This window comes from Carassius carassius, chromosome 7 (assembly GCF_963082965.1).
Source record: "Carassius carassius chromosome 7, fCarCar2.1, whole genome shotgun sequence".
Taxonomy (NCBI): domain Eukaryota; kingdom Metazoa; phylum Chordata; class Actinopteri; order Cypriniformes; family Cyprinidae; genus Carassius; species Carassius carassius.
In genome coordinates, this window is record NC_081761.1 from 29446567 (window position 1) to 29468539 (window position 21973).

General features: G+C 38.1%; 1 protein-coding gene across 1 annotated transcript in view; it reads right to left on the minus strand.

Moving 5' to 3' along the window:
• Positions 1–21973, minus strand: part of LOC132143875 (catenin alpha-2-like) — a 491992-nt gene that overhangs the window by 410286 nt on the left and 59733 nt on the right. The window lies entirely within an intron of this gene.

Here is a 21973-nt window from a genome sequence, read left to right on the forward strand (position 1 = left end):
TGACGGCGGCAAGGAAATATTAAATCATTGTTTAAAACTACAAAAGGAGACAACAACAGAACAGGAGAAAATGGCATTCATTCCATCTCCACAAGGACTTGTACCATAGCAGATCAACATTGTTTGTCGCGGACAACTACTATACTACTATAATGCTATGTACAGTAGTATAATAAATGATAAGACACTTGTTATTTGAATTGTTTTATTTTATATAAGAAGGTGTAACATTAAAATATATTAAAGTGCACATAAATGCACAAAAAGCTCAAGCACATATGGAGGGAGGGATTCTACCAATAAAAGCGGTTGTGGTTTGCGTAGAATTGATGCGCTGTTAGATTTTTGGAGAGGTGCAAGTCAGGCTATGGCATAAGGGAGTGCGTCTACTTGTAGGCAATGAAGTATAAATCAGCCTTAAGGAATTGCCCTGCCCACAGCCCCACAAATATCCCAGGACGATGCGACACCCTTAGTGGAGTGAGCTCACAGTCTGAGCGGGCAGGGCACACCTTGTACTTCATAGGCCAAGGTGATGGCCTTTCCTTTCTGCTGTTATCCGTAACAGACAAAAAGCTGCTCTGAGGTCTTGAAGCTCTGAGTTCTGTTCATGTACTGTCACAGTGTGCGTACAGGACATAGCAAAACTAGGGCTGGGTTTATCTCTTCCAGGGGCAGCACTTGCAGGTTCACCACCTGGTCCCCGAAGGAAGTGGTAGGAACCTTGGGCACGTAGCCGGGCTGGGATCTCAGTGTTTCACTGGAGTTAGCCAGCCCAAACTCAAGCCATGATTTGTCGACTGAAAATGCCTGCAGGTCCCCCAACCTTTTCATGGAGAGACACTTCAATTTGACTGACTCCAAAGGCTCGAAGGGAGCAGTTTGTAGGGCTCTTAGCACCAATGCCAGATCCTAAAAGGGTAAGGAGGGGGGCCTAGGAGGATTTTCCCTCCCTAAGGAACCTGATGACCAGATCGTGCTTCCCCACTGGCCTCCCCTCTATGGGGTTGTTGTGTGCGGAAATAGCAGCAATGTAAACCTTAAGCATGGAAAGGCACAGCCTACACTCCAACCCTTGCTGTAAGAAGGAAAGCATGGCTCTGATCCAACATTTCTGGAAATCATCATGGTGAGAGGAACACCAATCGACGAACAAGTTCCACTTCAAAGCATAGGCCTGTCTCGTGAACGGTGCTCGTGCTGAAGCAATATTAAGAGCTACCTACTGGGGTTGGTCACCAAGAAACTCAGCGTCCAGTCCAGGGACCACAAATGGATTTTCCAAAGGTCCGGAAATGGTGCCAGAGGATGCCCCATATCTGAGAAAGCAGATCCTTCCTCAGAGGAGGGGGGTGGGCTGTCGTGAGAAGCATGATTTCCAGGAACCAGATCCTGTTGGGCCAATATGGAGCCACTAACAAGACTTTGCCTCGTCTTCCCTGATCTTGCACAGCATCTGTGCGAGCAGGCTCGCTGGGGTGAACACATTTATGTGCAGGCACGGGGGCCAGCTGTGTGCTAGTGTATCTGTGCTGAGCGTTGCCTCGGTTGACTTCTTAAATTTCTCAAAATCTGTTCTGAAGAAGAAACAAACCACATTTGAAGAGTAAATAAGTAAATTTTCTACAATTTTAATTATTATTTTTTTTGGTGAACTATTCTTTTAAAACTTTCTTGTTATACAGTAGTTATTACAATTGTCATCCTTACATTGAACAGGCCTTTAAGCTACAATTAATTCAGGAATACAAATGCAATAAAAGTGTCATGCCAATAAACCACAAAAAACTACAGGAACTACCACATTTGTCACACCTGTAAAAAGTAGTTCTTTAATTTGACATAAACATAAATTGAGCTGTATGAATGAAGCAAATCAACTGAAGTGGTGTCTAAGTGACCACAGTGAGAGACAGACACAGAAGACACCTGCAATCAGTGCACCTCAGGGAATGTATTCAATGTGTCAGGGTTGATGACAATACAAGACACAAATCAACATACTTATATTTTTCAACTGCAGAATCAGAATCAGAATCAGAATCAGAATGAGCTTTATTGCCAGGTATGTTCACACATACGAGGAATTTGTTTTCGTGACAGAGCTCCGCAGTGCAACATAACAGTGACAGAACAAAAAACACAATAAGGAATAAAAAATACAAAAAAATACAAATAGGTGGGTAAGGATTGACAATATACAAATTGACAATGTATGGCAGGTATATTAAAAAGAGCATTTATGTATGTACATGTATATTATGTGGAAAAACTGTAACTGTACGCTAAGTATGTGTGTTTGGATAAATAAGTGTATGTGTATATAAATATAAATATAAGTAGTATAGTGTGTTCCATGTATGTACATGTATATTATGTGCAAAAGATTTACGTGTACGCTAAGTATGTGTGTTGGATAAAAAGTGTAGTGTATATAAATATAAATAGTGTAGTGTGTCCCACAGTTATTATCAGCTGTTCATAAGATGGATTGCCTGAGGGAAGAAACTGTTCCTGTGTCTGGTCGTTCTGGTGCTCAGTGCTCTGTAGCGTCGACCAGATGGCAACAGTTCAAAGAGGGAGTGTGCTGGATGTGAGGGGTCCAGAGTGATTTTAACAGCCCTCTTGCTCACTCTGGATAAGTACAGTTCTTGAATAGATGGGAGGGTTGTACCGATAATTCGCTCAGCAGTCCGGACTACCCTCTGTAGTCTTCTGAGGTCAGATTTAGAAGCTGAGCTGAACCAGACAGTTACTGAAGTGCAGAGGATAGATTCGATGATGGTGGAGTAGAACTGTTTCAGCAGATCCTGTGGCAGGTTAAACTTCCTCAGCTGGCGAAGGAAGTACAACCTCTGCTGGGCCTTTTTCACAATGGAGTCAATGTGAATGTCCCACTTCAGGTCCTGATAGATAGTGGTGCCCAGGAACCTGAATGACTCCACTGCAGTCACAGTGCTGTTCATGATGGTGAGTGGGGGGAGTGCAGGGGGGTTTCTCCTGAAGTCCACGATCATCTCCACTGTTTTGAGCGTGTTAAGCTCCAGGTTGTTGAGACTGTCCAATATATTACTGTCTCTTGTGGGACAAGTAACATGCTGTCTGTATTTTGGCAGTTCACGGGAGAGATTGGCTTTATTAAAGTCCCCAAGAATGATTAAAACAGAGTCTGGGTGTTGTTGTTCTGTCTCTGTGATCTGCTCAGCGAGTTTCTGTAAAGCTGAGCTCACGTGCGCTTGAGGAGGGATGTAAACACTAACCAGAATGAACGAATGAAACTCCCGCGGCGAATAGAACGGCTTGCAGTTAATGAAGAGCGTTTCGAGATTTGAGCAGCACGTCTTCTTTAACACAGTTACATCTGTACACCACCGTTCATTGATGTAAAAGCATGTCCCGCCGCCGCGCGATTTCCCCGTTGATTCTGCGTCGCGATCCGCTCTAAACAGCTGAAAGTCCGGCAGATGGAGCGCGCTGTCCGGTATGGTGTCATAGTGGGAGAAATCTTTATTTGTCCGAGAGAGCAGAAGCAGTTCGTCCGTTTTGTTGGGTAGAGAGCGGAGATTTGCCAGATGGATGCTACGCAACGGCGTTCGAAATCCGCGTTTTCTGAGTCTCACGAGTGCTCCCGCTCGCTTTCCCCGCCTGCGCGTCCTCTTGAAGCGTGTGATCAGGGCAGCTGCTCCGCCGACAAGAATGTCCAGCAAAACATCAGAATAGTCGAAAACCGGTGAAATATCGGGAAATGTGTGTTGCCGAATATCCAGCAATTCGTCCCTGGTGAAACTGATTGCAGGAATATAACTAAAGACAGGACAAACTAACAAAAACACAAAAACAACTGCAGAGCACGTCACGGAGGCAGCCATCCTGTATCGGCGCCACTCAGGAGCTATGAACGACATGTCATCTGTTACAGATGATCTATTTAAAAAACCTTGACTTGAGAAAGTCAATCATATATTATATCAAAATCATGTACCTTCTGTGCTGCAAATGGGCTTGCAAGCTAATCTAAACTAAAGCTAACAAAGACAAGAGGAGAACATTCCCATCAATGTAATTCTACAGGAAGGGTTAACAAGATGCTTACATAAGGCATTGGCTGGTAGAATGAACTCAGGCGAGCACAAAAACCATGAACAGGCTCAAATTAATCTGTTTATTGAAACTGCCATGCCTACAAGGCCATGTGACATGCAAGCTTTCAGAAAATTTAACGCCACTGTCAACCCAAAATTAACATGCCATGCGTTGCCTTGGTAAGTGCACTAAATGCACAGAAAATGAATATGGAGAAACATTGAATCAAAGAGTCACACAAATGGTCAGACAAGCACATTAAGTCATTTGTATAAATCCCTGCATGCTTTTAGCATTACTATACTTATTATGCATTTATAAGCATGCATAAAATATACTGTATATTACCATCACACATTGCATGCATGCATTGGGGGAAACCCTTGCCTTAACTCTGGCTCTATATGGAGAAAAATCCTGGAATGTTTCCTCAAAAACCTTAATTTCTTTTTGACTTAAGAAAGAAAGACATGAACATCTTGCATTACATTGTGGTGTGTAAATTATCAGATTTTTTTTATTCTGGAAATGAACTAATCCTATAAAAATAAGGTTATGTTAATAGTGAGGAAGTATATGATGCAAATATATGACGAAATAAAATCAGTTTATTTTATTGTAAAATGGAAGGGTTCCATTGAGGTAAATGGAAAATAATGTATGTTAATGATAATGCATTTATTCTGACCATCTGTTTTATTTGTCACAATTAGACAATCAAACCTAATTTAATTAACACATTTATGCTTCACAGCATTATAGTACTCTCTTTAGAGTGTCAAAGCTGTAAAATGTTACGTATATTCTTTGATATAATTACACCATTAAACATGCATGTGCCATTGATATCTTTGACTTTAGCAAAACAAATTCCATGTCTTTGTTAAAAAGCTGTAACTGTGAAGACACAGTGAATAAAAAATAAAAAATAAAACTATTTTTTGAGCTGGCGGTTGGATCCTTAAAACTTTATAGAAAGAAGGTGTAAATACTTTTTAAAATGTTATATAAATGTCTAATAAAAAGTCCAGGGGTGGATTTTAAGTTGTTGGCTGACTCAAAAGTAAGAAAATCTGTATGAAATTCAGACTCAAAGTGGAGGCGGTGCATTAGCATAGCATGAGTGCTCAGATAGGGCAGCATCTTAAAGCTAGCAATATGCACTGTATCAATAAATAAAAGGGCCGGAAAATACTTCAAAAATGAGGATTATCTATGCAAAATGAATTGACATAAATGGGTCAGAAAAAACCTGCTTTGAGAAGGATGTGGCTCAAGTGGCACACTGCATTAGCGAAGAGGACAAGATCTTTTGTGGTGTCTTGTGTCATATCTTGTGATGCAAGGTCAAGTTTGCCAAGCTTTGAAGCTAGAGCCAAAAGTACAAAGACGAAGAAAATAAACCAAAATGATACACATTAGGGTTCAGGGTCTAGGCTTAGTCATGACCAGCTAAGCTAAAATGTAAATGAGCACATTAAGCCAAAATTAAAAAAAAAGTGTGAATGTGTTTGAACTCCATAAAGTGGAGTGGACTACAAAGACTCTTCTAACAGACTATTAGGAGTGGAGACGACTAAACCCTGATAAATGGCTGAAATCTTGGCCTAGAGGTTATCACATGTCCTCCACACACACTGAGCCTTTGCACCCATGTGGAAGATGAATATGTCCTGTTTCAGTAGATCATCCATGTCTAAAAACTATTTTCTCTCTCATGCTTTAAAAAAAAGCTATTCAAGCATTCAGAAAAAAAGAGTTCTTACTTTAAAATGCCAACTTCCAATAAAATTTGGAAATACGAGACAGCATCATGGACATTAAAACTGATGTGACACCAAGTGAGCAAAGAAAAAGTAACTGCATAAGATTAAAATAAAGAAATAAGTGTACTTATAAAAAATATACATATACTCACAGATATAAACACACACACACACATAAATCAAGCGTAATGTTAGTTCTGGCAGGTCATGTTAGTCAAGCTTGCGTCAGCTGATCCACGTCTACCTATAGGGATCTGACACCAAGCACAGCTCACATATATAAGGTCCTTCAGTATTAACAGCAGCTTTCACATTGCTCAATAGCTAATTACCCACCTCCACCTCCATCCCCAACTCCTCCTCACATCCAGTCAGGATTCAAACTTCTGACTCCTCTTTGAATCAGTCTAATTCTCATTTCAAATTTAACATAATTACTGTATATCTGCAATTAATTTATGTTGTTCTGTTCTGTTTACCTTGGGGAATAATTTCTGCTCTCGCTGCTCTTATCTGTGCTAGACTGCATGGATGCACAGGGAATTATTGCCCATAACAGAACCATACCGCCAATCCAAACTGTATGCTAATTGTCAGTCATAGTTGACGATAGTGGTCCTGACAGAATTAACAATCATATATTTAGAATTTAAAAAATAATAGGGCTGTGGAATTGGAGATATGAGCACAAAAAAAACTACCATACTTGTTTTAGTCTTATTTTTATATCATATGATATAGTTTTGCTATATCACACAAACTAAAGTTTTGTTTTTGTTTGTTTGTTTGTTTTTATTGAATATCTGCATATTTGCAAATGTGACAATGATTTCATACACCAGTTCAATAACGTTATTATTGGGATACATTTGTGTAGACAATTTTGTCAGTATTGTACTTTGCACATCATCAGTGCCTATTTAATACCCCTTAATTTTACAGCCTTTTTGAAAATAATGCTATGGCCACATTGTAACCTTTAAAAAGTTTGTGTAATGTATTCTATGATGAATCAAAATATTTCTATCTAAAACTACTTTTTCGTAATATCTATTCAATACCATTGTCATTTGACAAAATTAAAGGAGCTGCATGTAAGAAATCTATTTCAATTAATCATAAAATGGCCCTGATGTGTCACTAGACATTAAGAAATCATGTTCATTTCAAATACTTATACAACCCGAATTCCGGAAAAGTTGGGACTTTTTTTAAGTTAATAAAATGAAAACTAATAGACTTTCAAATCACATGAGCCAATATTTTATTCACAATAGAACATAGATAACATAGCAAACTTTTAAACTGAGAAAGTTTACAATTTTATGCATAAAATGAGCTCATTTCAATTTTGATTTCTGCTACAGGTCTCAAAATAGTTGGGACAGGGCATGTTTACCATGGTGTAACCCGGACTCTTCTACGACGAAGCCATGCTGTTGTTATAGCTGCAGTATGTGGTTTTGCATTGTCCTGCTGAAATAAACAAGGCCTTCCCTGAAATAGACGTTGTTTGGAGGGAAGCATATGTTGTTCTAAAACCTTTATATACCTTTCAGCATTCACAGAGCCTTCCAAAACATGCAAGCTGCCCATACCGTATGCACTTATGCACCCCCATACCATCAGAGATGCTGGCTTTTGAACTGAACGCTGATGACATGCTGGAAGGTCTCCCTCCTCTTTAGCCTGGAGGACACGGCGTCCGTGATTTCCAACAAGAATGTCAAATTTGGACTCGTCTGACCATAAAACACTATTCCACTTTGAAATATTCCATTTTAAATGAGCCTTGGCCCACAGGACACGACGGCGCTTCTGGACCATGTTCACATATGGCTTCCTTTTTGCATGATAGAGCTTTAGTTGGCATCTGCTGATGGCACGGCGGATTGTGTTTACCGACAGTGGTTTCTGAAAGTATTCCTGGGCCCATTTAGTAATGTCATTGACACAATCATGCCGATGAGTGATGCAGTGTCGTCTGAGAGCCCGAAGACCACGGGCATCCAATAAAGGTCTCCGGCCTTGTCCCTTACGCACAGAGATTTCTCCAGTTTCTCTGAATCTTTTGATGATGTTATGCACTGTAGATGATGAGATTTTCAAAGCCTTTGCAATTTGATGCTGAGGAACATTGTTTTTAAAGTTTTCCACAATTTTTTTACGCAGTCTTTCACAGATTGGAGAGCCTCTGCCCATCTTTACTTCTGAGAGACTCTGCTTCTCTAAGACAAAGCTTTTATAGCTAATCATGTTACAGACCTGATATCAATTAACTTAATTAATCACTAGATGTTCTCCCAGCTGAATCTTTTCAAAACTGCTTGCTTTTTTAGCCATTTGTTGCCCCCGTGCCAACTTTTTTGAGACCTGTAGCAGGCATTAAATTTTAAATGAGCTAATTAAGTGGATAAAAGTGTAAAATTTCTCAGTTTAAACATTTGCTACGTTATCTATGTTCTATTGTGAATAAAATATTGGCTCATGTGATTTGAAATTCCTTTAGTTTTCATTTTATTAAAATTTAAAAAACGTCCCAACTTTTCCGGAATTCGGGTTGTATCACTGACAACAATAGTCCGGCCAGAATTTTGTCATTTAAAAAGTGGACTTGCATCACTCAACTGATGTTGATGTTGTCATTTTGTGTTTTGACCTGACGCGCCTCCCTCCACCTATGTACCAATCACAAAGTCAGTAGTGTTTCGGGATACGTGTTGCCAGCTTTGCTGTAACCTACCCTAACTCCAGTCGGATAAAAATGTCTAATGTTACTAAATCAAAAAGACCTCGTTATAATTCAGAAATTCATCGTGACAAAGTCCGAAATAAAACCAGAATTTGTATTGGAGATGCTTTGGAAAGATGGAGACGGCTGAAAACGGAGAAGAATTTGAACACAGACGCCAACGTTGCTAATTTTATCCTGGACAGGTAAGATTCATCTATGCTTGGCTAACTTGTACTTGATGTCAATGGACATTTCATATATTCATGACAGTCGAACAAAGTTATGCATGTTTGTGCAAAGTAACATAACGTTAGCTCACATGGACCTATGCTAACATTAGCAATGCATTATAGGAGCCCGTTTCTCTGTCATTATGCTGAGACGCTGAGGAAAACAACATTAGCACGCCCATTATGGCAATTTGAAACGTAATTGAGACAGTAGCCTAATGTTACCTCAGTAAAAATGATTCGTCATTTGTTCTTCACGTATATCGTGGACTAAGTTACACATGCTGCAAGTTGACCTGTATGACCATTGCTAATGTAATTTAGTTACTCTAACAATATTTTCTGATGGAACTGATGACAGATACATAACGTTACAAGTTAGACCAACAGCTACCGTTCTGTCTGTCATGTACGAGCATACATCTTTATGATTATACTGTCACATACGAGCATAAATCTTTACGATTATACTGTCACATACGAGCATAAATCTTTACGATTATACTGTCACATACGAGCATACATCTTTACGATTATACTGTCACATACGAGCATACATCTTTACGATTATACTGTCACATACGAGCATAAATCTTTACGATTATACTGTCACATACGAGCATAAATCTTTACGATTATACTGTCACATACAAGCATACATCTTTACGATTATACTGTCACATACGAGCATACATCTTTACGATTATACTGTCACATACGAGCATAAATCTTTAATATTATAGTTAACTAATGACAATTAGTACATTTTTTTAAATACATAATTACTTATCAAAATATCTCTCATGAAGCATAAACATAATTAACAGAAACATTTTTTTTACTGTGTACGTCTGTTCGTCACTTGCCATTGGAAGCTCATTGAAGCAGCCTACGTTTCTGCTGAATCCTGCAGCTTATCTGGCAACCTAGAGTCAGGGGCTAGGGGGAGGGGATACACCGCTCTACAGTATTTTTATAGTGATTGCAGTACCAGTTTTGGCCACAATCCTACATACGGCTCCTTTAAGAATTTCAATTCTTTATCTTTTCTCAGCACATTGATTTGTGATTAATTTGCAATGAATTTGATTAATCTTTTTTTGTTTAATTGCTCGACAGCCCTATTAAAAATGTATGTAAATGTATGTATGTATGTATATATATATATATATATATATATATATATATATATATATATATATATATATATATATTGACAGAAAGTGCCTGTGCACATCCAGAAACCTTTATAATATAGGCCTACCTACAACTAAAGTAAACCAAAAAAGTAGTTCTGAATAAAAACAATCAATTTACATTTCTGCAATGTTGCTGCCAAAATCAAAAACAAACTACTAGCAAATACTAGCCATAATCGCTTGATAAGTTCTTTAAGAACCTTAATTGCCTTCATGAGGAAGCCAAATGTTGGAGTGGAATTAGGCAAGTCAATAATGAGCAATCAATGACATGAGAACAGTTTGTATTGCCACAGGCCCTTCTCATTAGTCTGTCTGATACATTAGAACAGCCTTTCTTAAACTTTTTTCAGTCAGGGCACCTTTCAAAAGTGCATAAAATCTCAAGGCACCCCAGTGTAAAATATAATTTTAAAACACTGCATAACTCAAATGTAAATGCAAATGTCCTGTTTATTTAGACAGGACAGTAATGAACAGAGCATAATATGAACTGTAAATAACAATAACAATAATAATAACCATTTTATAGCAACTTTATAGCACCTTTAAAAACACAGGTTTGCAAAGTAATTCACAAAATAATTAATCAGAGACACACATGCCATAAAACCGTAAGAGGTGGACCGCCCAATACAAGAACCCAACTACAAATCCAGACCAGGAGAACTTAAATGAAGTGCAGGATGCAGTTAAAATAAAATAAAAAGGGGCAGACATAACAAAAATAAATAAAATCAGATACAATACGATAAGAAAAAGATGCATGTTAAAAAATGCACCAGAGATAAGCAGGAATGTTTTTCCATATAGTGCTTGTTTTCATCCGTGCCATTTGCGCATGCATCTTCAATGTCCACAGACATGTCATTGATTCGCCTCCCTATTGTACAATCCGACAGCGGGACCTTTGAAATTTCTTTTTCAGCTTGAGGCCCTAGCATTTTGTTCACTATTGCTGTACATGCTGGCATAATTACAGTTTCTGCAATAGTGTGAGGCGTCTTTGTTTTAGCTACTATTTCAGCTACAAGGTAGCTAGCTTACAGTGCCTTCTCCGAGACTTTAGCGGATTTAATCATCGTTTGTTCTTGAAGGCTTTTTTGACTTTTCATTCTAACAAAATATTCAGGATCCTTGTCAGCAAGTAATGGATGATTGGTGGTCAGGTGTCTTTTAAGTTTGCTCGGAACCATCCCTTGGTTTGACAGTTTCATCCCACATATTAGACACAAAGGGAGAGGGCATGTTGAATCCTCAGTACTGATGAAGCCAAATTTTAGGTAATTGACGTTGTATGTTCTCTTTTTAGCCTTGTCTACCTTTGCGACCTTTGGTTCCGACTCAGAGCTGGTGGAGGAAGTAGTAGGCTGAGGCTCCATTTCACAGTAAACACTGTCCGGTTCTTGTGGGGCTTTTCTTTTTAAAAACGATCCATGCTGCTGTTGCTTGTTTCTTGCTCTTTGTGAAATCAAATGTATTTTCGCGGTTAAATTATAAAACAATGTACCCAACTGCACAGTCACGCGACCCCGGTGGGGATGTCCTGACAGTTACTGATGTGAGACGGATTTTTATGGTTAATTGTATATATATATATATATATATGTATATTTATCTAAAATTAATTTACAATTTTATTAATCCGTTCATATGTTTAACCCTTTCACACGTAAATTTAAAATATTCTGGCTGACCCCCCAGCATGAGTTTTCAGAGAATCGGATCTGTTGGATTTACAAGACATGAATTCATCCACTTCTCCCAAAATACATAAAAGTAAGTGGCAGGTGAACTGGGAGAAGATTAGAGTAAACTTTAAAGTTACTTACACAATGTGTATCTGATATGAATAAAACTAATTATAATGGAAAGGATTATTATTGCCTCTTCCTTTGACATCAGTGTGTATTTTACAAACTCTAAATGTATAGTTTTTTTAGTACTTATATGTCTGAAACCTAAAATAAACATTATGTGGCTGAAAACACTGAAAAGTTGTGATATATGACAGCTCTGAGCGCGCCTGTCTCTGGCTCCGTGCCAGCCAACGCGAAAGCACATTTGAATTTAGCAGTTGATCACGTGATGCACTGACCGTTCTAATCACATGTGCGAATGTGTGATCGTACGTGCGAAAGGGTTAAAAAGAAGAAGAATCCTTCCTCCTTCCATCTCCGTTTCTCTCGCCTCGTCTGTCCTACCCCCAGGTTCCCGCAGGTCCCCGTGAGCGGTTTCTACTGTGACGGGAAGTTTCTCTGTGCTAAACAGAAATCATAGATCATCTGTGTCACAAACAACAGCAAATAAGGCCAGGTCACACCAAACAAAGTAGTGAATTATGTCTCAGTAAACCCTGAAAAACAATAACTAAAACATGAAAAAGGTACTGAAGTGCGATTTGGTAGCTGAAAATACATTAACAGAAAATGTTTTCTTAAGTCAAGACCTCAACATGCTCTCAGACTGACTCATTCCTGATGAATTACACAGAACTTTAAATAATTCATTTATTTGAATACATAGTTCATTCCTAAATGAAAATTATCTGAGGGACACAAAAGGAGAACATTTAAAGAATGTACTTCTATTGGGTTCCATTTGGGTTTGGAATAACATGAGGATGAGTAAATGATGACAATTTAAATTTTAGCGTGAGCCATTCTTCTAAGCTAATTATGGAATTGCTGCTGTATCTACTACATTCCCTACATCCAATAACAGAAGCCAACATCAGTGCCTTTCAATATTCTCAGCACTCTCCCTTGAATGGCAAAGCTTTGTGGGACACCAAGCCAAACACCACAAAAACCTTTTCAGCCCGACTCGGCTTTGCCAAAAGTTGTGATTATGTTGTTTTCACATCGGGCCTAATGCCTAAGACACAGAGTAAGATCCTATTTCCTTCTTTGCACTGCCAGCATTTGGTGCTCTACATTAAGCACTGCTTACAAACTTTTAACATCTTGCTTAGTATTATTATTATTTTTGCAGAATAAAAAAAGAGAAAAGTAAGCTGAAGCAACTGGAATTAGTGGTCGACCAATATTGGTCTTTTGACAGCCGATGCCGATATCTTGGATAGCCAATATAAAGCCAATATCATTTTTATTGTAATTAATATTTAAATAAAAAATATTAAATTTGAAATCATTTGACAATGGATTAAAAAAAATAATTGTAAAATAAACATACTTTAGATGACAATGTATTTTTTTCACAAATAAATAAATATTTAATAAAAAAAAAATACAATTAAAAATGAAACACTGTAACTAACAGGGCACTCAGTAATCTGGGAAGTTTGTGTGCATTGGGAATAATATTTTTCAAATAAAGCCAGGGTAACACTCATTTACAGCACACAGAGAAAATGACACGGATATGATAGTGGGCAAATCCATAAAGCACAGCCTAATTTGAAATCAAGAGTTTAAAGTTTAAAGCATTCAATTCACACGGACCGACCGTCACACAGAGAACACGTGATCATTCTGGATAAAAATGCACACTTCAAAAGATCTCAAAGTTTGCGTCATTAAATATTCATAAATCATTCAAAGAGTTTTTTTTGTAATTATATAAATGCGTATTCGCCTAATGCTGACGGCAAACGAGAAAGTATTATAATGTTTGCCTTTCTTTTACTAATAATATAAAAGCAATAGTTATATACATGAATTCCTTTGTTTAACAGTTCTATCTGATTATTAGACAGAATTCTATCCACATTAGACAGAACTGTTAACAATGACAGCGAACAAGAGGGAGAATGTGAGCATTGTTTGCTCAGGCGTTGCCGCTCTCAGCACTGTCAAAATAAATGTCCCACCTCAAACACATCAGCCAAGAAGAAAAAATTATCGGCCGATGCCGATATTTGAAAAAAGCCATCCATTATAGGAATGCCATGTTATAGTTACTGCTGGCATAAACATTACATAATTTTTGGTCATACCTCCAGTCATGTTTGAGCAAAACTGTTAAAACCAGATACTCTAGCAGTATTGAAATTGTAAAAAGTGTATTGTGGGCTGTTTTGAATAACAGCATAATTTAAAAGTGTTAGCGTTAGTGTTCCAGACTCATACAAATTATTTACTGCTAAGTCTTACTATTTAAAGGTTTTTTTTTTCTCATCTCAGATGTGTATGTATGCATGTACCAGGAGCACCTTAAAAATAACCACAACAATTCCTTGAGTGTTTGCGCACACCTGACGAATAAAGCTAATTCTGATTCTTCTGATAAAAGTAGTTCATTCTTAGCTAAAATTAAATTCAGCCCATTAACACATCCCCAGTGGCTCATGTTTACACTAATGCATCTATTCTAATATCCTACAGCATTCATATTCCTCTGATACATTGAGGGGTGAACCAGCAGACGCAGTGCGTAGTCTTCTCTTTGTGACCGCATGCGCTTCAAGTAGCATCTCTGGTTGATTAGATTGTAGCAAAGCACAGCTATGAAGAAAAACAGTACGGTTGGATGTCACTGAAATAGCACAAACAACACAGCACTGTGATTTACACTACTAGATGTAAGGACAGAGATAGACATAGCGGAAGAGAGAGAAAATAAGATAAGGAGCACTGGAGAGCAGAAGTTTGTAGTCGGGGCTCTGAGCTTTGACGATTATACAACTTTTAACTCAGTTACTTGCCTTTCAGTAGACACTTTTTATCTAAAGCAATTTACAGTACAATTTATAGTACAGTAACTGCGGAGTCAGTCGTTCCGGGACAGCCCAGGATGAATTGCCTTGCTCAGGGGAACAATGGTGATTAGACAGAACTGGGATCTCAGTAACCTCCCAGTTCCGGGATGGAAATTAGCCTTTTAAAACGAACACAAAACAGTTAATATGTAGTACACAAAACATAGCTCAGATTTTCATACTGGAGCAAACCTTTGCATCTACATACAGTATGTGCAAACAAAGAGATGGTGGCCATTGCATCAAAACAAGCAAAAAAAGGAGAGAGCAAGAGGATGCATCGAGAGTTTGAGACAGAACCAGCCAAAGGGGCAGTCTGTGTTTGTGCCCTTGAACTGTGTTCTGCCTTCTCTGCAGCTCGAGACCACAGGGACTGCTTTGAATTGTAGAAAGGTCAGCCAGAAAGATTGAACAATCTCCAAGAGAACTGCATATGCAGCACCCGCAATCTCCATCACACACAGCTGGGTCTCTGGATCAATCTACTCTTGCCTGTTGTTCCTGTCTGAAGATAAACGAGGGACTGCACACCTCAAGAATATTGTCAAACATTAAATCAAAATATAATTTGTATTTTTTTTTTTTTTTGCATTGCTTTTGATGTGCACCAATGATGTGATAATTTTCAAATAATCACAGTAAAGATGCATCACAAAGATGTTTACAAAAACAAAACACGAGCTTATAGGAATCAGACATGCAAAAATGAATGGCCAAATTCTTAACACAGATTTGACTTTGTGCCAATCCATTCGATTCCTAATCAAAACCTTTATGAAGTATTGGTGAGAGCAAGACTCACAGTTCTAGCTTTTCTGAGGTGAAACAGACTGTGGACATCCATCTAGTACGTACTGTTTCAACAGCGGAGTATATTTATCAACTCGTGTCACTACAGAATCACTGAAGTGAATTGCCACACCAAAAGAAATCAGTCACTGACAGAAAAAGTACTATAATTAAATATTTTAGATTTCACATGGCATTTCTGGCTTAGGTGATTAACTGGCTCCAAAACTTCTGTGGAATCCTGCGTCAGTCAGGCAACTGCTTATAAGATGTCTGGGAATACTTTTCGTAGGCACTATCGGACTCCTTGATGCTAACCAACTAAACCTTGCCTTCTTGTTTTGAACCTTTGGACTTACCTGACACTTCATTCACCTTCTCTTTTATCTGAAATATTGTTTCTATAAGAGCGTCTCTGGGGTGTGCTTTCATGAATCCACTGTGTTTGTGGTCAAGATGAAAGATACTGTGCAAAACAGATAACTAAATTAGATTCCCAGCAAGTTTCACCTTTTCCTTGCATTTCTGTCTTTATTAAAGTGCAAAGCTCTTCAACTGCAGTTCAATAGAACAACTGGCAATCAAAGGAGAAGGCGGAATGGGACACTGAACTTAAGCTTTCAAAATGCCCCCAAAAGTGCATTCAAATACAGCATCCTCCCTTAGGGGATGGGAAACAGTATTTGCTTGCTTTACTAGATTGTGGGCATCAATGCAGCATGAAAGTTTAATCTACAAAGAGAAATACATTTCATGGATGATCGCTGAACTCATTTTGTGCAGATCCATAAAACTGAGCTTAGATTAGCGGGCCAGAAGTTATAACCCGAATACCTTTAAATTAATGACTTGACTGGAGATCTGTTACGAGGGACCTCCGCTCGTTTTCCCTCCGGTGAATTTCTCGACGTGTAGTGCTTTGTTCAAAAGGAGAACATGTCATCTGTTCCCTGGTATAAATTGTGCCCTGGGTGTTTCAAAGAGATTATATTCTTAATCATTTGCAGTTTCATTGTGGATTCATTCAAATGTGATTCTGCATGAAATGGATTAGGTGCTTAATTCAGAGAAGGCAAAAAGTTTGACTTTTGAATGGAAGCTGAACTGAGACATACTGTAGGACTGTCACTTCCCTGTGACAACAACAAATAGTACTACGACAGTGTAAAAAGTCATGTAAATCTACCTTGTACTAACAAGCCCTCTATTTCTTGATGTGCCATGCAACAAACTATGCAACTAACAACTCCTGTTATGATGTATTTCTATATTTAAACCAAGCTTATCTTTAGCTACAGTATGCAAAAAAGTTTCAACAAGAAACTTTTTATGAATAAGTTGATTAACATTAAAAGCAGTTTAATAAACACACTAAGTAACTTTTTTTTCCACTGTGGAAAAAGTACAAGCCCACCATTATATCAACTAGGGGAACATGAAAAAAAATATATGTACTCAGTGCGGTTTTAAACAGATTTGCTAAAATGAGATCTCAGTGCAGTTTTCCGGGCAACATCTTCTAAGTTTTCTTGTCCTGGCTAATAAGCACCCATATTTCAGCCTAAAGTTCAGTGTCATCCATGTTCTGCAAATTAGCCGTAATGAAAAGGGCAGTAAAATTTCTCATGTGCATCCAGGGTTAACAATGTATACATAATAGCCCTTCTTGCAGTCAGTAATTCAGGATACAAGACAAAAAGATGGACAAAGAACCATGTGACTGAATGTGATAAGGGATATTGGCTGTTCTTTCTGTGAAAGATTTCTTCTGTTGAACATAAAATATGATTATTAGGAATATAGGTAACCAAACATTTGATGGTCCCCACTGACTTACATAGTAAGGGGAAAAACAACTATGGTTAAAGTGGAGGTGTTTGGTTGCACACATTCTTCAAAATATCTTCATACTGATATGGAACATCATGACAGAATTTTCATTTTTGGGTGAACTATTTCTTAAATCCTGTTTGCAGTCCATAACAATCTATACTGAGCAGCTACAATAAAGCACTGACCTCAGATGAGTTTACAGCTTGAAGATAAGTTTAGCTGGGTTCACAAACACAGCTATTATTTTAAACAATTTTGCCTTTGGGTTAGGTGATTAGTCTATATTTTTAACCCTTCTTGGACTACCCCTTTATACAACAAAATGTACAGTTACATATGCCTGAAACACTCTCACACTGGACCTGGGCCATCCTTACTGTTGAGCCTTGGTTAAGTCAGATGAGCCCCTACCAAAAAACCTCAGACAGGCTCCCTGAAAGAGGGAGCACACACTCTTAATCCAACAGCTAAGTGCATGGCTGCATAAAGTGAAGGCAATACTGTGGGAAGAGGAAGTCAAAGTCCTCAACGTCCCCATCACGGTGGCTCAAATACATCTAAAGGGCAGGATTACAGACAGGAAGGAGAGAGATTGAGAAAATCCCTTTTGTGTGCTTGATAACTCCATGAGAATGCATGGAGAATCGACTTCTTCCTTAATGGAATTTAGAGGCAAGGGTTTGGGTGAAAACCGAATAGTAAAAACTGTACAGATGGTGATCATCCAGTTAGTTCAAACCAAAATGGCATCAGCTGTTGTGCAATTAGGCAAGAATCTAAACAATAAAATGGATTTAATGAAACTGATTGTTCACTAAAATGTGCCAGCAGATAATGAGAACCTACTGTACAGAAAGATATGAACAGCAGGACAGAGAACACCTTTTTTGACAAAAAAGATTGAATTTATTGGCCACATTCTAAGAAAAAAAAACACATGTAGCCATGTGTATTCAAACAAGAATGAATGATGACGTCACCCCCCCCCCCCTAAAAAAAAACATGCCACTACCTACAGTTTACTTCAAAAATCCACATCTAAAATTTCCTGCAGTTTCCATCTGAAATGAGCTCTAGATGTACAACATTAAGTATAACACTAACTAATTGTATTATTGTTCACACACATTTACAGGGGCAGATTATTAATTATTAAAGACTAATTTTCATGCAGTTGCCTTCACAAAATGTTATCACCTCAAAACACCTTTGCCATTTGTAAACTAATACATTTTAACATTTGCATTACATATTTAGTTCCATATGTATGTTTTTTTCCCTACATTTTAAACTTGCTCAGTAGCCCACCTGGTACAGCATTATATTCACAATGCAGAGCTCTCAAATCCCATGAAACAGTTGGACAAATGAGCTCAAGGCAGTGTAAAAATAAGGTCAAATGGCATGGTTGCTTCAGTAAATACATTATTATCTCACATTTTTCCATTTGAGAGAAAATTGAACATGCTTTCCCTATCTGTCGGTCACTTTGAGTTATGTTGTGAGGAAATTAGGGGTATAACTTGGGAGCCCGAATCCTCTCTGATTAATGGAAAATGCCAATGAAATTTGGCTAGTGGATTATGCATACCTAAGCCACTCCCTGTGCATTCGGGTATAAATAGGCAACTATTCTCTCTCCTACTGGAAGAAGAGACTTTTCTAGGTGGCGTTACGGCACAATCAGCGGCATCCCTGTTAATTCAGCGATTCCCCTGGGAACTTCATTTAAAAGAGCAGTTTCTGATCACAGACAGCTCGCATATTTTTAAAGAAGCTGTAGTGCTCTGGGCGATCTGAGGGCTACAGTGAAAGCCTCTCTGCCGGGCCAGTCCCCGTGGACCTCTCACTCCTCCCACTGCACACTTTCCAAGTACCGAGCCCTCACAACAGGATGAATGGTTCCTCTGCAAGGGGCCGTGGTTTGGGACCATGCCCTACCCTGGTTTCTTTCAACCCGGAGGTGCAGGAGTGGATGAAGTTGTGGACAGACACTTTTTTGACTGGAAGCCACTCGCCTGCCTCCTCCATCCTCACTACCCTCAATGATTGGGGCAGCTAGGGGGTACGTTGACATTCCTCTGGTGAAGAGTGCGGTTACGGTGTACCTGTGCCTGTAAAATGCCACCACTTGGAGGAATCGTCCAAAGCCTACAATTACAATTAAGCATTTAGCAGATGCTTTTATCCGAAGTGACTTAGAGTGCATTCAGGCTAAGTGTTTATTTTTACCAGCATATGTGTTCCCTGGGAATTGAACCAACAACCTTTCATGCTGCTAACGCAATGCTCTACCACTGAGCCACAGTAAAACACTGTAAGCTGTAATAGCCTGTAAGCTAATAGGGACCAAGCCACCTCTGCCCTGCATGCCATGGCTATCCTGGCTATATAAGTACAAAACAAATGCACAAGGGTAGTACAAACTCTGTAGTTCTCTGCAGTACATAGACCAGGCACATAGACATAGACAGGCTAAATTTAATCACAGGCACATTTTTCATGGGCCTTGGTTGTCAAAGGACATCCAATAATCAGTTAGATAGATAGACATTTACATGCAAAACAAAATAAGGGTTGTGGGCTGCAATCTGAGAGTGTCAGTTTGGTTTTATGAAACCATTTATAACTTCTAGCTTTATTAAACACACACATTTAAAAGCACTTTATGAATAACACATAACAACATCCACTGTCTGCTTATTAAGCATAATCAGTTTAATATTTGCATGTAAATGCAGGGAATCCATGTAAAACCTAGTACTCACTTCAATTAGAAGGAAAAGAACGCAGCTAACTACTCTATAAAGGTAGCCTGAAAAGACAGCTAGATATTTAGGCAGCAGACAGCTCACTAGCTTCTGGAGCAGAGCAGTAAATTTATAACACTAGACATTTCTAATGCACTGCATATCCAGAGATGCTTTCTATCATGCTGGTATTTAAAGGACATTTGTCTTTTGATCTGAGATCTTGATGTTCCATCTGACACATGATCTGCTCTCTGCCCTCTTCATCTTTTACTTTGTAACCTGAGTGTTTAATGTTAGCATCCTGCATGCAGATTAAAGCTATCCAGCAGGGAACACAAAACAAAAATATCCATGAGGATACTTGGTAAAAATATCCCCAAACGCTCACTAATGAAGCCTCAGGTTGTTCCTTATCCTCATCCAACAATTTTTTTTATTTTTTATTTTCACCACACGGAAAGACTGTCAAGCAACTGTGAAGCAAAGTCATTACCAGAACATGGTCTAGACAACCATTATGCTAGGGGTGGGTGGTAAGGCCAATCTTAAAAATAAATAAATTAAAAATAAATAAATAAGGTTATGAGTGTAATGGTTTTTTGCTATAATTTTGCTGGAAATTCCAAAATGATTTATATTTTGCATAACCTTTGAATAATTTGTAGTTTTTTAGTAGAATAATATGTACTGAGATCGAATACTTGGCCGTTACAATTTTATATAAATTTTAATAAATGAAAAGTATTTATTTATATAACAGACTGCACAGTTCAGTGATTAACAGAATTTAAAATAACATTGCAGAGAGAATATTATTCAAATGTTTAGGGTTAGTAAGATTTTAAAAATATTTTTGAAAGAAGTCTCTTATGTTTGCCAAAACATAAAACACAATAAAAACACTAATATTGTGAACTTTTATCACATTTTTATTTTTTTTTCTCTTTTAACATATTTTACAATTAAATAAAGGTAACAAATGCCCCATTTTCATTTTTGACACTCCCACCAGTAACCACTTCATTTTCCCTGTCCAACTGAAATATATATTTTACAAACATCATAAATGTGGTCTGATGGCTTATTAGAATTAAAACTGCATCTGCTAAACATTTTAAATCCCTTACTTTACTTCAAACCCAGTTTGTGATGTTCTGAGGTTTCTACTTTCTGCTCATATTTATATCATACACAGTTGTATCAATACTAGCATCATATGAAATAGTCTGATGCTCTAAAATTTCCCATGCAAATGAATTTTTAATACCAAAGGATGTGTGTTGAAAATAAATTAGATACAGATTTATTCAGAAATAGACATACAGTGTATTCCAGGCAAAGCAGCACATTATTTCTTACTCAACCAATATATCAATCCATATTCTTCTGAAACAGTGCAACTTGTGATTGATTAATGCAAAGACAAAAAATTTTGACAACCACTGGAATATACAATCTTGTCTCCAAGCCCGACATCAAACATACACAACCACCGCCACCACCTTCTTTATCCATCCTTTCCTAAGTGAACTGTGTGACAACAACACAGCTGAAGAGGAGGATCAGCTGCAAGATCAATGCGCATGCAGCTTTCAGTTTAGCAGTAGGAAGCTAATCTCCGTGAAAAAAGGATGATGGATGGCAACAAATTGTTTAGTAAAACTCCACTATCACCAAGAGAAAGCAGCTGTAAGACCCTGCCAGTCAATTCCGGAGAGATATTATCAAGAAAGACATCATAAATTAGCTGTTTGAAGCATAAGGAAAGGGAGAGACAACGATTAAACAACAGAAAAGCTACAAGGAAGAAATGACAAGGGAAGTGAGGGAAAGGTTTATAAGAGAGGAAGAGAAATGATTTATAAA